Source organism: Chaetura pelagica, unplaced genomic scaffold (assembly GCF_000747805.2).
Source record: "Chaetura pelagica isolate M959 unplaced genomic scaffold, ChaPel_1.0 scaffold341, whole genome shotgun sequence".
NCBI classification, from domain to species: domain Eukaryota; kingdom Metazoa; phylum Chordata; class Aves; order Apodiformes; family Apodidae; genus Chaetura; species Chaetura pelagica.
In genome coordinates, this window is record NW_009952151.1 from 1,322,953 (window position 1) to 1,328,952 (window position 6,000).

The 6,000-nt window shown below is 37.7% G+C and overlaps 1 protein-coding gene across 1 annotated transcript in view; it reads right to left on the reverse strand.

The window, feature by feature from the left end:
* The window catches only part of LOC104396990 (multiple epidermal growth factor-like domains protein 6), a 174,015-nt gene that overhangs the window by 83,814 nt on the left and 84,201 nt on the right, over nucleotides 1-6,000 (reverse strand).

Consider the following 6,000-nt stretch of genomic DNA (forward strand, 5'->3'; position numbering starts at 1 on the left):
AATTTGTCAAATGGGATATTAACTATAAGGAAGGCAGCAGGTGTTTGCTGCATTGATTTCTTGTATTCTGGAAAGCATCCTTGTGCAATGCTGTCTTGCTTGCTGTGCTCTCTCTGAAGCATTAATGTCACACAGACACATGCTTCATGCAGCAAGGAGGGACAGCAACCAACCTGCACAAGAATAATGAGCTCTGGGCATCTTTGACTCAATTTGTTGACATTAAGTGGCAGGTTGGCAGAGCAGGCCTCCTCAACATGTTGGTATGGAGAAAGCCAGGGCTAAGAGGGCACAGCAAATTCCCAAAGCCTGGCACAAGGATGCAGGTGACAGATCTCACATCCACAAGGCCTCTGGCACAGGTAGACATCACACGTTAGATTCAGGCTAGAGAGCAAGAAAAGCAGGATGAGGAAGATTAAGCAACAGAAGATAAGTATCATCCTGACTGTGAAAAAATCACAGGCAGTTCATATTAGCAGCTCTCCATCCAGTAGGAGAATGTGGGTTTTTAAAAAAAAACAACACAACAACAAACAAACAAAAACTTCAAATAAAAGTCAGGACAAAAGAAATAGCATGTACTGTCACATCAAATAAAATAAATAATAGAGAATTTCACATTCATGCAAGAGAGATGACAGCCTTTCAAACACAATCCCTAGCTATTAGAGTCTAACATGTACCAAGGTTTAGTAGTTCTTCCATGAGTTTGACCTTAATTTTATGAGCTCATTTCTGAGCCTGGCTAAAAGTCAAAGGTTAAAATAATTTTTGGGGATGTTTCATACTATTGGAAAGCTAAAGGAAAAGTGTATCACAAACCACCACCATTTACTAAAGTGCAGCTGAAGAGGCACACAGTAAATCCATCTTTACTACAGGTCCAAATTTAGTGCAATTACCAACACAAAAAAACTTCCTTTGTGCACAGTGATACTGAAAAATACTGGTAAGCTATTAATAGCTATTAATATGTATATATATATATATACACTCTTATCTCAGTGCTACATAACATACCAAACCCTAACTCACAGAAAGTCAGTGTGGCTCTTCTTGCCTTCATGACAACATGATTTAGACAGAAACTTTTCAGAAGAAAAACATTCCCCTCTGCCCAAAACCAAATCATACCAAAAATAAGACGTTCATCTGTTCCCTTCTCTTCAGCAAGAGACAGAGAGAACAGATGACAAGCAACAGATTTTAGACATATCCCTCAAAGCATAGGAAGAAGGCAACTAGTGCTGAGCATCATGCAGAAGAACGACAAAGCAGGCATGTTCCAAATGATTTACTTCTTATAACTAGCAGACATCTTGATGTGCCTTGTGGTAATAAACAGTAATGAGCCACGTAATAACCCTGCTCCACAGCTTTGACTTCTATTTTTACTAACAGCATTGAAAACTAATAAAATCTCTTGCTCTTTTATTTCTTTTAAACAAAATAATGGGCAGAACTACTTTATTCTTCTCTGCTGTTTGGTACCTCTAATGCTACATGACCTCCTAGCATAAAATGCTACCTAAGTGATGTGGTCTATGACATACAGCCCAATTATTTATTAACACCACTGTCTGCATTTTGAACAAAAACATTGGAAGAAAACCTTTCTAGCTGAGGAGCTAATAATTATCCTCTTGATTTCACTAGGGTGTTATACATTCGGAAGTGTAAAGTGCTATTGAATACTAATATATAGGATGTTTTTTCTTCTGATTGCAGCATTTTTCCATGAGCAACCAGAAACCTTTTTCTTTCTGGTTCAGCATAAAATGCTGTGGTCCATCTCTGAATTTTCCCCTACAACAGTATTGATGCTGTGTGACTGATAGCCTCATCTTCTTCCAACTGTCATCTTCTGTCCAGGATTTGCTTGTCTCTGCCTTCATATTTGTTTGAATCCTTAGATGAAATGTTTTCCTTCCTTTCTTTGCTGCTTCTTACTCAAAAAATCCACTGCTTTTTCCATTATATGCAGAAAATCTGACTTTTTAATCAACATAGCTCTTGAAAACAAATACAGCATTTAAAGCTGATCAGCATTACTCAGAATTAAATTATAGTTTGTTTTAAGACACCAAAATAAGCTTTCTGATACAGCTTTATCCCTATTTCACAGCACTCACATTTGAAGGCATAACCACACTGGGTATAAACCAAACAAGTTTTAGCCTTAGTGCTCTGAAAATTTGTTCTCTAAGCAACTGCATCCTTCGTTGTCCTGCCCTTTGTACAAGACCTTCTCCATTGCCTGTATCCTGCCAAATTTTTTGTGCAAACCCAGTAAGGAAGGTCAGGAGTTGTCTCAGTCCAAGAAGAACAAAAATAAACCATCTGAATGTGAAGTAATAAAGGGTATTTTACATTTGTAAAAAGATGGTTTATGTCTCTGCAATCAGCTGTTCTATATTCCTAAAACACAGATCAGTCAGAATTTAAAAATCTAATTGCAGATTTTTCACTGGAAAGAAGAGGAAAAAAAAATAATGCAGAACAAAACCAGTTCTGTCAAATGATAAATTTCTGTCTCCTTTCCATATTCAATGTCATTCAAGGTTGCAAATATATTTATTTGCCTTTGAATAGCAAGAAAAATGACAGAAAATTTCTGACATGTAACAAGTCTGCCAGAAGTTCAATGTTATCAAGACTATCAATCCATCTGTAATGACACACTGTAGGCGCTTCAAAAAAAGTAAATGTGATGTTTGCTACTGCAGTGCTTCACTGCTCTTTATAGAGCCAATGTTGTAACACAAAAAACATTATCCATGGGAGACACACTCTATGTGAGCTTTCAATCCTGCCACATGAAGGCTTAAGGAGAAAAAAAATTGGAAAAAAACCCCTTCATCTAGATGAACTTGATATTAACTTTATATATGATCTGTCTATCATACAAGTGGAAAAAACCCACTGTATTTTAAATCCACCAGCATTCAAAAATTTGGACTGCAGACATGTGCCCATGTCCCACACTCCCTGTACTAGGTAAAAAGGTACTATTTTACCTAAATACCTTGTCAAATACTCAGTATATAGGGAAGCATGCCTTTTTTTTCATTAAATAGACCCCTTTTCCCAATTAAATATGCCTGGGAGCTATATGCTAAATGAAGATGGATCGATTCCAATCCCTTTATCTCTCTATTCTTGTTCAATGCCACTCACTCCCTGTCTGAAAATATCACAAGTCAAAGACATTCCTGGCCCCAAGGAAGCAACCCTTCACTGAGTTTTTTGCAAGTCTTGGTGATTTCAGATTTCCTACAAATAAATGAAAACAGTGGACACAGTGGTTTTCATTGGTAATTGCGATTTTAGGTCTAACAGAAGTGACCTGCACTACTACTAGCTTTCAGGTGTAGCAAGTAGGTGAAGGAAAATTAAAAATAAATAAAAATCAGTCTTCTGCTGAAATCTCAGGTGTAGCAAGCAGGTGAAAGAAAATTAAGAATAAAAATAAATAAAAATCAGTCTTCTGCTGAAATTCAGAAATACGGGAAGGCAGAAGTCTTCTCTACACTGAGCTACTGGTGAGAGCTGCAGCTCTGCACGTCCTCTGTGTGCAGCTGAATTCAGCATCTCTAACAAGTAGCAAGGGATTAAGCCTGCTCTGAGTGCAGGACTGGACAGACCAGCTGAAGGAGAAAGGAACCTTGCAAGGAACCCTGTTCTGCAGCAGGAAAACAATGGACTGAACCATCATTTAATTTTGGCAACAATTTACATGTGTAGATCTATGGGACACACCAGCTAATTCACTGTCTACAGCTGAAAGTATTTTTAAGTATATTTTACCTGTGCAACAAGTTTATTCAATAACTATTAATATAAAAAATAACTTTTTTAATACCTAAGAGAATCTCATAACTGCAGCCTGCTGCTTAAAACCTATTTTCCAAGGTTTCTGTATTTATCAACTGTATAGGAGCAACAACTTTATTTATTTAATGCAACCAGATGCAAACTTGCCATTTCAGCGACCAGCCTTTGGGGCCAACCTGTGCTCTGACCCATGAGCTGCTGACTCCAGTGCATGTCAGAGCTTGCTGGACTTGTGATAAATCACTGAAGGGGAATAAAATCTGTAAAATCATTCACATTGTTATTGCAATACCACATGAACAAAGCCCACCAACATGGAGAGGGGAGGCTATTTTGATTAGTTTAAAAGTGTTAGGCTAACACACCGTGCTTCAATTAGGGGCCAAAGTAATGAGAACATATTTATTTAGGAGGAAGACAACATTTCACTAATGCCACTTCTTCCCAGTTGGGATTTTCTCCTGAATACCATGATGAAGATGGTGCAATTTCAGGAATCTAAATGTTAAATCTACGAAAGAGGTTTGATTACTCTCTCTAATAGGTACTGGCAACTTATATTGACTTTAATAGCAATTTAGAGATGCAAATTCCCAAGATCAGAAAACATAATTCAAATACTTTCAGGTACAAAACACTCATAATGATTAGAATCAAAGCCTAAATACAGTTTATAATATTGAGGTATACATTTAGGTGCATTTATCTGAGTGCCTGAACATTAATAAAGGGGGACATATGCAACTGTATTCCAATTCCCTTTTATAGGGAGGTGATACAGGCAAGTGTCTGCAAGTCATAATGCACAGTTGACAATTGCTCATGTACAGATCTAAATAATTTTATTAAGCTCCTAAAAAGCACTAAAGTTCAAGTAAATAGGTAACCCCTTAACTTACTTGCAAGTTGAGACACTGTTTTTTAAAATTGTGGCCCAGATGGTCTATAACCAAAACCATATGTCTGAAAAAAATCCCCAAAACTGAGAAAGTTGATTTGAACTTTAAAGGCCACTTGCTATGATGCAATGTGGTGCACACAAATGCAGGCACTTCCATCATAGCCACGTTACATGTAAATACAACATCATGAGCATGTGCTGGAAAGCACAATGCTCATAGCCCAGAAGCTGCATTTGTCTTTTCCTTCGTTTTGTGGAAGAGCTTTTTAACAGTTGTCTTTGAACAGTAATTGTCTCTAAAACATAAATTACATCCATCACTTCCAGTGCTAACCATAAATTATCTGCCTGAATAGAAAACAAAGCTGCTCATTCTGATAGTCAGGCACAGTCCTACACGTGTATTGATTAAGCACTCCTAATGCTTTATTAGGTTTTCTTCCTCCACAAAGTCAATAACAGGATGAATATTTCTTCTTGTGCTGTTATGAAGTATCATAAATCTGAGCTGTTATTAATAGGCGTCTGATTAGTGGAGCAAACTTATCTGAGAGTTTGGCAGAGCATCTTTGTGTGTGAACTCCCAGAAAACACCCATCATTACCTCTGCCTCCACTGGCAGCTGCAGTGCTTGTGCTTTAACGAGTTATCACCTCCTCTTTTTATTTTTTTTTCTTCTCTTTTTTTAAGAAAAGAAATGACTGCTGCACCCGTTCCTCTTTATTCCTGTGTCACATCCATACACACAGAGAACACCAGTCAGATAACAAATGCACTCGTGGCCCCCAGGGGTGGGGGAATCTGCCAGAGTTTGCTTTCTTTGGTTAATTGGGGCACTAAAAATTCCATTTCATGGAATTTAGATACAAAACCAAAATCAATCAGAGCCCCTTGTTAAACACACTTCACTAGTATTAATTTTTACTTATTAAAATCATCATCTTGAAGAAAAAACAAAACAGATTCATCAACCATTGCACTTGCTCACAAGAATAACTCCTTTGAAGTCAGAATAAAGTTCTGTAGAGGGGAAAAAACAGACTCAAAAGTTTGAATAAGTGAATCAACCAGCTCATAAAACCCAAGATGCTGGCTAGCACTGCTGTGTTAGACTGGACCTAGGTTCATCTCGTGCACTAGCAGAGGACAGTCAGGGCCCTGCAGCAGGCACAGAAATGGCCTATTCCACCCCAAGCTCTCCTCCTCCTGCTCTCAGCTTACTAAGGACTAGACTCAGTTCTGAAAATAAACATTTAATGTCT